The sequence below is a fragment of the Miniopterus natalensis genome, chromosome 1 (assembly GCF_054644295.1).
Source record: "Miniopterus natalensis isolate mMinNat1 chromosome 1, mMinNat1.hap1, whole genome shotgun sequence".
Taxonomy (NCBI): domain Eukaryota; kingdom Metazoa; phylum Chordata; class Mammalia; order Chiroptera; family Miniopteridae; genus Miniopterus; species Miniopterus natalensis.
The window spans coordinates 34,699,225-34,711,117 of NC_142081.1; positions in this window are offsets into that span (position 1 = coordinate 34,699,225).

An 11,893-nucleotide genomic window follows, 5' to 3' on the forward strand; every position below is an offset into this window, starting at 1 on the left:
CAGATAAATCAGCTGCTTAAGAAGATGTCTAGGTGTTGTATCAATAAGGCACCTCGAGGAGCCCATGTCTATATATTTTACCTTGTCAGGTCCTCAAGATATGATGTTGAAGGTAGAAGGTGTTTTCTATTTAACGTAAAAGTCTATATATGTATATAATTTTATGTAATATATAAATATATGTAATTTATAAGAAAAATTTAATGTTAAATTTAATATATAAAATAAAACTATAAATTTTCATATAAGCATTACGTATTAAAATACAGATTTTTATTATATATATATATATATATGCACAGGCAAAGGTATGAAAAGACTTACACCCAAATGATAGCGTACTGGTGATTTTCCCTGTATGGTAGAATTATTGAAGATTATTTTCTTTTTCTTTTTTATTTTCTAATTTTTCTACCCAAAAATAAAAAGTTAAAACACTGCATGAGCTCAGAACCACTGACTAAAATTAAATTTATGAAGTATCCTAAATAAACTACACTGTAAAATGTAGGTCTTCAGTTCCCAAGCATTGTTGATGAGTCTTTTGCTCCCTGCCTGGGTCTTGTCCTAGCCTCATTACTGTCTGCCTGCCTCAGCTCTAGTCTAACCACTCCCCAGCTCAGACCTTTCTGTGGTTTCTGACTTGACATTAAATACCTTCCAGGCTCTTTGGCCTGAAATACAAGCAGTTCATCATTTGGCCACTATCTGCTGCTCTGGACTTCTCTCTCACACACGTTTCGTTCACTAATTCATGCAACAAGAAGTATTTATTCAATATAAATCACTGTGCTAGGCAAATAGGGGATACAACGGTAGAAGAGGAGGCATGGTCTCTTCAACCTCTATTGGAGAGTGCAAGGTGTGCTTGTGACACACACACACACACACACACACACACACACACCCCTTCACTAAAAGGTACAATAAGCAGTGGGTCTAGGGGGTGGCCACAATGTTGAGAAAGACCAGAGGAGGCCAGAATTCTGCCAGAAAATTCAGAAAGGTACTATGCATCGGGTGGGTGCCTTTTGAGTTGGTGCTCATTGGATGAATAGTTTCAGTAGAGATGAACAAAATTTTAAACACAGATCCAGGAGGCCAGGATATATAGGTGTTTGTATAATAAAGCATCTTGAGAACTCCATGTTTCTATTGGTCAGTCCATATTTGTTCTAGCAGTAACAAGATAAAACAGGAAAAGAAATACAGGCCTTCCCAGATTTTGCTGGTGGCAATATACTAGTGGAAAGAGATCCAACAGTATCCACTAAATTAGGCATATCTTTTAAGCTGGTAACTCCATTTTTAGGAATCTATCCTACTGAAGTAAAAGCATCATTACTAAAGTTTACTAAAGTGTAAGAATAAATACAAGAATGTTAATTTCAACATTGTTCGTAATAGCAAAACACTAGAATACTTATCTGTAGAGGAATGCATGGATAAATTATGAAACCTCCATACTGTAAATCTCACACACCTATTTTAAAAAGTGAGTTGTACTTGAAAAATTGCATCAGAATATGATAGACTGATGGATGGATACATAGGTAAAGTAATAATAAAATAAATACAGCAAAATGTTAATATAGAATCTACATGGTGAGTAGATAGTCACTATTAATTTCTTCCAACTTTCTGTATGCTGAGGTTTATAATAGATTGTTGGCAATAAAAAGGATGAATCGAGTTTATATATATATTGGCCTAGAAATACAGATGATTTCTTAAAGATGTAGAATAATATCTACGCTATGATTCCATTTTTGTGGTTAAGAAAGCCAGCTCCTGAATCTCGGAACCCCAACCCATCATTTACTAGCCCTTTGACCTTTTACAAGTCACTTCCCACTCTGTGCCTCAGTTTCATTGGTAACAAACATACCTCATTGTTGATACGAGGAGTAAATAAGTTAATACATTTACATTTCTTAAAACAGTGCCAAGCATATAATGTGTTGAATAAATGTTATTATTAACTATGATTGTTTGAGAGGGAAAAGAGTTATGTGGATGGGGCAAAGCAAACGAACCTGTGTCTCTCTCTACACATATACTATAAATATACATATACATATAGGTATGCATATACATATAAATATACATATATTTGTATGGGAATGTTTGTTTGAATGTTTAGTACAACCCCATCAGGAAACAATCAGACAACTTCAGAAAGAGGGACATTCTCCAAGACAACTGGCCTGGAAAAAATGTTGGAAACACTTCTAGATTAAAAGAGACAAAAAGGCACATAACAACCATATGCAATGTGTTATCCTTGATTGCATCCAGGCTTGAAAAAAATAGCTATGAAGGACGTTTGGGAACATTTTGAAAAGAGACTGGGAATGAGCTGATATTAGGCAATATTAGATAGTCAATAATTAAGTAACAGAAAGAGAGTCCCATGTGATGCCCATGCAAGCTCTCTCTCCATGGAAGACAGCACCTTCCCCTCCTTAAGGGCACTCAGGTACACCCCTAAGTGTCCCAGGCCCAGTATTCCAGCCCGGAGAGTCCGACTGGAAGATGTCTTGCCCTGTGGCGTACCTGCAGACGGGACTGTGCCGGCGGGTGTGCAGGGGTTCGGTGCCCTGGGAAATTAGAGCTCTCACTGTCAATACTGTCACCCTAGGTGTATGCAAACATCTCATAGGCTTGCTGAATACATGTCCACCCCTGAAAGATGGACCAGTTCTTTTATGTTTTCTTCTCTGTTTTTATTGTTTTGTTTTGTTTTGCCTGCAGAAAGGAGAGCCCTGGTGAATGAGCTGAGGATGGTATGTCCCTTTGGATGCTTTGGAGGAAATACCCAGACATCCTCTTTAGACAAAAAGGAGTGTCTGTCACTGAAATACGGTCGTTGCGGCAGAATGGTGGACCCTTAACCGGGCAACTGGCAACCTGCCCTGCCCGACCTCGCCCGCTGCCCCTCCCTGCCCCATTAAGCAAGCTGCCGCCCCCTGGCCTGCGTTCGGTTTCCCAAATGAGCCAAATTCATTCCCTTCTCGAAGCCTTTACACTTACTATTCCTGGACAGTTACGTCTTCCCAGCTTCTCGTCCAGCGCTCCAAAAGGCTGACTCCTCCCTCAGGTCTTAGCTCAAATGTCACCTTCTTAGAGATGCCTGTTTAGCCCACACTATCTAAAGTAGCGGCGCTTTCCTTATGGTGGCACTTACCACACACAGACCCTACTGCTTATTCATTTGTGCCTCTCTTTTTTATCTCCCTCCCTCACCAGACCGTAAGCTCCACGAGTGCAGGGATCGGGTCTGTGTAATTCACCCTTGGACCCTCAATATCTTCGCAGGACCTGCCGCACAGAAGTAAATATTTGTGAATTGAATGAATGAGTCTCAGGATTGGAAGGGACCTCAAAAGACCCCAGATCCAATGTCCCATCCTGGACTGCGAGCTTTTACCTAAACTGCAGCAAAATAAGACTAGTAAACAATGTTTTTTCATCGTTCTGAATTTATCCAACTTAAAGAACTTCACTCTGAGATTATTTATGCTCTTCCTGTTTGGGGATACTAAAGCATTTGTATTAAATTACAGTGATATAAGTGGTATTTGGCTATTAATATCCTTATTTGGAAAAATCAAAACTAAAAATTAGCTAATTTAGTTGGTTTCCTGGGTTTTTGAGCCCAAGAAATTCAGAAGTCTAGAAGTCATGGGTCACATTCATCCCTCTAAGTGGCTGTTTAGATGGTGCTGGAGTGGCCATTGTATCCTTGGTTAGCATTGATGATTAAAACGTGCTTTCTTTAAAAAGTCTTTGTTCTGGCCCGGCCGGGAGTGGCTCAGCGGTTGAGCATCGACCTGGGATCCAGGCAATCGGGGTTCAATTCCCGGTCAGGGCACATGCCCGGGTTGCGGGCTCGATCAATGACTCATCATTGATGTTTCTATCTCTCTCTCCCTCTCCTTTCCTCTCTCTGAAATCAATAAAAAAGATATATTTAAAAAAAAAAAAAAAAAGTCTTTGTTCTGACCAGCTGGCATGGCTCACTGGTTGAGTGTCGACCTATGAACCAGGAGGTCACAGTTCGATTCCTGGTCAGGGCATGCGTCCCGGTTGTAGGCTCGATCCCCAATAGGGGGTATGCAGGAAACATCCTCTCTTTCTCATCATTGATATTTCTATTTCTCTCTCTCTCTCTCTCTCTCTCTCTCCTTTCCTCTCTCTGAAATCAATAAAAAAACATATATTTTTAAAAATAAAATAATAAAGCTTTGGTCTGTCTGTCTATAACTTCCACCCATGGCAGCCATGGAAGTATATCGCTACAATGTGGCATTGCCAACTCCAGCTACCGCCTCTTTGCTCAGGGACACCTCATCCACTTAGTAGAGACTTTCTCCAAACTGTACTGTGGTCCTAGGCTCTTCCTACCCAATTCTTCTTCCCTCTCTCCTCTCACAGTCCTAGTCTGAAGGCTCTCCCTGCCTGCTTCTGCTCCCTTCCCATTCAACTTTCTCAGGTAGTTCCTCCAATAAATGGCTTGCACATCTAATCTTGTCTTGGTATCCGTTCTTGGAGGACCTTCTTGAACAGACACATTACCACTGACATCAAGTGACCCTGGGAATTGGACAAGGCATTCTGAATGTGATCGAAGCAGTTATGTGACCATGGATAGGTCATGTAATCTATTTCACCATCTATAAAATGGAGATACTACTACTCATCTCATAGGGCTGTGTGAGATTTGAGGGAGTAACATGTGAAGTACCTTACAGTGCCTGACACTCAATAAATGGTAATAATCTGCCTCCCACCCACCACCACTGTGAGAAAGCTGAAATGTCTGTTCAAAAGCTGTTCTGATCTATAAAAAAATATTTGATAAGTTCAGGGAAAAAGTGAACAAAAGCATCATTTTTTTGGAAGTTGCATAATTTAAAGGGCCTAGGGCTATCAATGTATTAATATCAGACAATCTAATGTAAAATGAGTTTCAGTGCAAATTCTAACTTCCAAAGAGCAGATGGTTAGGCAGTGAGCTGGGAGAAAGGATTGAGATGAGCTATGAACATGGCTGGCAGGCAGGGCAACTTTCCTGGCTAAAGGAGACCGGCCCAGGTGAACCCCTGGACTCTGGACTCTGGACTCAGGAAAGCTGCAGAACCATGGGTGAGCATGCAGGCGAGTGCAGGCTATTGAGGTCAAGCTGTAGAGAAGGACCTGACTATTAAAAGATGAGACTTGGGCGGCTGAACAGAGGTGCCCAGGATTGAGGAAATGTGAAGACCGATTTAAAGTGAGCCAAGTTGGCATCTGCATCAGCCAGAACTCTATATTTGCCACTAGGATCTAGTGTGCTTCCTGAAGAGTAGGCACAGCTATGGTAAAGTAGCCTTTGGATTAAAAATATTATTTAAAAATAATTGTAGTGCTGGCTCTCGTACACTTGTTAGGGGGTCTGAAAATAACTGGCACATTACTTGGCACATAGTAGGAACTTGATAAATATTAACTTTCCTTCTTTTTATGCACAGAGTACTCATTTGGCTAATTTATGTCTTGCGTCTGCCTCACATAGAAACATGCTTTATTCACTCTTCAAAGGCATGCTTTCTCAAAAGCCTTGTAATAAGGCCTAGGACAGGATTGCCAGGGCTTGAGTCAGGATTCAAGGGGATGAAGAGAGCGATGTGGAGGAAGGAACTGCAGAACCGGTGACAGATGGAATGTGGGAAGGCTAAATCAGGAGTCAGGTCTGCTAAGATAGCAACCATGAAAGGCTAGATGGGCAAGGCCCAGGAGCCACAGCTTACGGAGACTAAACTCGAGTTCAGATCTCATTAGAAGTAGCTCAGAAATATCTCTGCTGGCAGGGGCACGCATTCAGATGGAGAGCTGGTGTTCTGTTAGCCAGGGCAGAGTGGTAATTGCCTGGCCAATTTCCTCTACCCCTAGCACATTTTTACACCAATGGAATCATAGCTGATTCTAAGCCAAAAGCTAGTGCAGGGCTAGCGGGCCAGGCTAGCATCAGGTGGGACAGGAGGACTCTTGAGGACTCTGCTCTCACTTTGCACTAAAGTTCTTACTACACTCAGGATGGTTTTCAAATGTTCTTCAGTTCCCCAGCTTAGAGAATTCTTCCGGAAGACTTCTGAACCCAGGTTTTAGGTAAATGGAACACAACTGCCCGAACCGTGCACACTTATGATCGTCCTTCAGGGGTCAAGCTGGATGGCAACTGGACAAGGGTGTTGAATCCATGAAGAAAATGTTTGTTTGTGGGTATGGGGTTTGTTTGTGGTAAAATATGCATAATTAACACTAAATTTACCCTTTTACCATCTTTAAGCGTAAAACTCAGTGGTATTCAGTACATTCACATTGTTTGCACAACCATGAACACTAAAGTTTCCAGAATTTTTTCATCACCCCAGACTGAAGCTCTGTACCCATTAAGCAGTAACTCCCATTTCCCCATCCCCTCCGTCCCTACCAACCACTACTCTACTCTCCGTCTCTATGAATTTGCCTGAGTTCTCGGTGCCGTACATACGTGGAATTATATAATACTGTCCATTTGTGCTTGGCTTCTTTCACTTAGCATGATGTTTTCAAGGTTCATCCATGCTGTGGCATGCACTGGAATTTCCTTCCTTTTTGAGGATGAATATTCCATCAAGAAAAGTTTTGAGACAGCTTTCTCTAGGATTGAGTTAGATAAGAAGGGTTAACCCTAGGATTTAGAACACCTAGTCAGGTACACTGTATTTTTAACTGATTTCTAAACAGTATAACCCAAACCAATTAACTGGTACAGTTATTTAAATATAATATAAACACAAGCAAATGAACCACAATTTCAAACACAAGTGCAGATGGGTTCACACTTCTTAAAAATAAACAAATGTGTGAAGTATTAATTATAGTTTTTTATAGTAAAACATCTTACAAGGTGTCACAGATAAAATTTCAAATAAATCCAGAGGTCAAATGTCAGCATTGCAAAACTACTCCTACTTACAGGATTTATGTGAGTCAGGATTACAAAAGTGGTACCTTAGGCCTTTGGAGGGATAACTTGTCCCAGATCGGCATGAGAGAAAAAAAGTAAAACTTACTTGTTCTAGAAGTCATCAAATCTATTCTGATCTTGGTTTTTGATTCAAGAATTACCAATCTTTTTCAATTGAAAGTGCAATTGAAATGTGTCCACAAGTTTACACAGTTGAAATTTTTAAAAGTACAAATCTAAGATGGTATTTCAGTAACCTTAACAAAGGTCAGAATTGCCTTCCCAATATTGTTTAAAGCCACCTCTGTGTGTGCCCACAATTACTGGCACTGACTTCTTTATCCTAACCAGGCACTGCTGTTGCACAGGGTGCATTAGATTAGTGATTAATCCCACATTTGGCACATCCTTGGAATATTTCTAGTCAAAAAAATCCATGAGAAGCTGCCTGGTTATATATTTAAATTTTATTGCAAAATTTCTGAGAGCCTTTATTATACTGATGTCCGCTGTGCCTCTTCTGGAGAACACAGTACATGGCAGTCTCTAAACGGGTCTTGAAGTACATACGGCTGCCTGGGATGTGTGCTGGGAAAAGCTGGGTCTGGTACCAAGCTCAAGGGAAGCAATACAAATGATGAAAGAATTTTAAAATTGTACCTACAGTTCGATGTTAAAAAACCATGTTTTTTTGTAGGAAGATGACTAGTGATTAAGAAGAGCTTCAGGCAAAACAAAACAAAATTGGGTTCAAATCCCAACTCCACCCCCAAGGAGCTGTATAATATGGGCTATTTAACCGAAATTGGTCTCAGTTTTCTGTCTACCTTAGTAAAACAAACCAGGATTACAGGAGATGATATCTAATTATATCGATTTAGGGTAGGCAGGAGACTGAAAGGACAACCATTATTTTATCAGATATTAATATAAAGAGTTAACTGAAAAGTAGAGAGAGGAACATGAGGGTATCTCAGAGGGAGCAAGCAGGAAGCAACTTCCATCCACAGGGCTGGGAGCCAAAGCGAAAAAGTTGAAATCATAAAAATTTAGGAGTTTGGAGGAGGGGGCCCCTCAGAGCTGAAACACTCAGACCTCTGAGGACGGGGTGCCGCTGGCCTGGGGCTGGTGTCCCAAGGTGGGTGAGGAGAGGAAGCAGGCTCCAGTCTGGATTCAACTGCTGCTCCTGGAATCAACTGCCACCGCCAAGGTAAAGAAGCGAGATTGGGGTGATGTTCACAGGAACAGAAAAGCCACAGGGACAGGAAGGAGCAAGGCCTCCTTCCTCCCATCTTCCTCTCTCCTCCTATTGCTCTGAATTGCAAAGCCTCATAGGGAGTCGGCAGGTGAAGTATAAGTGTGGTTTGCAGTCCTACCCCAGCATCACAGAGCAGAGTGTAGAGGGGTGGGTTTGGAGCAGAGAGGCAACAGCTTACTCGCTTCACAATTACAAAGCGTTTAGAGCACAGAAAGTGTAACCAAAGAATTTATATGCAGATATGCACAACCCAAGGACACGGACAATGGTGGGGAGAGGGACTGGGAAGGGGGAAGGAACGGGGGGGGGGGGGGAACGGGTCATTGGGGAGAAAAAGGGACATCTGTAATACTTTAAACAAAAATAAAAATAAAAATAAAACCATGGAATTTTACACTTTAAATGGGTAAATTCAAGGTATGTGAATTATACTTCAACAAAACTGTTTAAAATGTATGTATATACATTTTGAATTATAAAGAATTCATACAACTCAATAAAAAGACTGCAAATTAAAAAAAAAAAAAAAAAGTGTATGGCAGCTAGTCCTCCGCCTCCTAACCTGACTGACTCGGTCCTGGGCCTGGTGTAGGTTTGCAGAATTTCTGTAGGCTCTAGCTATGAAGAAGAAAGAAGAGCCCGGCCGGGCGTGGCTCAGCAGTTGAGCGTTGACCCAGGATCCAGGAGACTGCGGTTCAATTCCTGGTCAGGGCACATGCCCAGGTTGCACGCTTGATCCCATCGGGGGCAAGCAGGAGGCAGCTGATCAATGACTCCCTCATCATTGATGTTTCTATATCTCTCCCTCTCCTCTCCTTTCCTCTCTCTGAAATCAATAAAGATATATTATTAAAAAAAAGATTAAATGCCTGGAGGTCCAGCTAATTCAATAAAACAAACAATGTAGGCTTAACATCACATCTCAAACTTCAAGTGTGTAAGACAGAACTCTTGTAATCAATGTTCACAGCAACCTTATTCATAATAGCCAAAAAGTGGACAAGTCTAGATGCCCATCAACTGATGGATGGTAAACGCAATGTGACATATCTATACAGTGGAATATTATTTGGCAATAAAAAATAAAATACTGATTCATGCTTTAACATGGGTGAACCTTAAAAACATTATGCCAAGTGATGTTTCTGGTTAGTCAAAAAAGACCACATTGTGTGATCCCTTTTGTGATTCCACATGTAATTTCATTTCATAAAATAAATGGCCAGAACAGGCAAATCTATAGAGACAGAAAGTAGATCGGTGGTTGCCTAGGGTTGGGGCAACATGGTGGGGATTGGGGGTAACTGCTAATGTGCAGTTTCTTTTTAAGGGTAATTAAATACTCTGAAGTTGACTGTAGTGGTAGTTGAAAAACTCTGAGTACATTAAAGCTATTGAGTGGTACATCTGAATGGGAAATTATATGGTATGTAAACTGCATCTCCATTAAGCTTTTGAGTTGTCCCAGCACACAAACCAAATACATGAGCTGAAGCCTTTTGGATTACTTTAGCCTTCTGGCCTTTGAGTCAACCCGTCATTTGAGTCCCAGGTAGGCCTGACCCTGCCATATCCTATCCCGATATCTGACCACAGAATCTGTGGTTGTTTTATACCACTCCATTTCGAGGTGGTTTGTAAAGACCACTCTTCTGGTTTTCTTCCTACCTCAGTCTTCTCGGTCTACTGGTTCCTCTGCAACCCTCCTGAATAGCTGGTCTCCCCTCAGTATGTGGGCCACTTCTGTTCTTGTGCTCACTCCTTTGGCGATCTCACATAGACTTATGGCTTTAAATACCACAATGATGACCCCCAAATTTATAACTTCAGCCAGATCTCTCCCCTGAACTTCAGATTACTATATCCACCTTCTTGACATCCCTACTTGGATTTTTGGAAAGTAGCAACTAATCTATATAAACCAAATATTTTATCTAATACGTTCAAATGCAATGCTTTTATTGACATTCTTGCAAAAGGTCACTATTCACTGTTATTGGAAAATTCTCACATAAGCCTCTAAGTGTCAGTTTACTTGTTTTTACTTGATTACCTAACAAATTTCTCATATTTTTATCACCAAGGGCAGAAAAAACAGTTAGTTCAACTGCAGCAAGAGGAGCTAAGGGCAAATCATCACTAAGAGTTATGAAAAATGATGGGTGAGTAGATAAACAAATTGTGGTATATACACAAAATGGAATATTATTCAGCCTTAAAAAGGAATGAAATTCTGACACACACACTGCAGCATAAACCTTGAAAACATTATAGTCAGTGAAATAAGCCAGACAGAAAAAGACAAATACTGCATGATTCCATGTAAATGAGGACCTAGAATAGTCAAGTTCATACAGAAAGTATACTTGTGGTTACCAGGGGCTGAAGGGAGGGGTAATGGGGAGTTATTATTTGATGAGTACAGAGTGTCAGTTTGGGTTGATGAAAAAATTCTGAAGATGGATACTGGTGATGGTTGTACAATGTGAATGTAATTAATGCTATTGAATTGTACACTTAAGAATGGTTAAAACAGTAAATTTTCTGTTATATTTTACTACAATGAAAAAGTTATGGCCTGGCTGGTATGGCTCAGTGGTTGAGAGTTAACCCATGCACCAAGAGATCACCAGTTCGATTCCCAGTCAGGGCACATGCCCAGGTTTCAGGCTCAATCCCCAGTAGGGGGCATGCAGGAGGCAACCCACCGTTTCTCCCCTGGATGTTTCTCCCTCTCTCTCCCTCTCCCTTCTCTCTCTCTAGAAATCAATAAAACCATATTTTTTAAAAACCTGCCAAATTCTTAAAAAAAAAAAGTTATGAAAAATGGAATAGGACTGTAGGTGGAATCAGAGAAATCAACTCTGTGTCTAGGACAGTTTAGGTGCATTCAGATCTGAAAAGGGAAGCAGGATGGTTAGGATGGAAGAAATGATCTCTGAATATTCCCCAACTGACACCACAAATGAGTTTCTCAGAGGAATGGTTATAATGGTAGCTAACCACTGGCTTCTGACCACCCTGCTACCGGTGGCAGTCAGAACAGGGCCTTAGGAATTTCTGAGGTAGGGATGTGCTTCCAATAAGCTGCCAATGCTCCTTTCAGGCAAATACTTTGAGGCCAGGAGCTTTCCTGAGTCTTTGTAGCCCAGACTCCTCAAAGGTATCTGGGACCTAGGTGGTATTTATTATGTAGCTGTTGAGTGCAGATAAAAGTTTGATTTGGTTTATAGAATGAAGGATAGATAATGTCTTTTTGAGAGTGCTATATTTGATTAGAATGAAATGATATTATATAAAAACACTGATACAAAGATAAGGCATTATTCTTAATAAAGCAGGACAAAAAAGGCTTAAAAATCTCCCTGAATGTCACAGCTTATTTGCTATGATCTAATTACTTGGTGAGTTGAAGGCAATTTCCGCTGCTTTACCTTTTTCTTAATCATTTTAGAAAGAGTGGGGGATGGGGCCTTTTTGCCTATCAGGTTCCTGAACTCTTCCAACGGTATAACAAGGAATAAACAAAGTAATTTACCATTCGGAAGGATATGGCGTTTAGCTGGCACAAAAACACACTAGAAAAAAATAGTTGCTTGTTTCTGTTAGTGATTTTTCTGGCTATAAACCCCCCTCCAGTT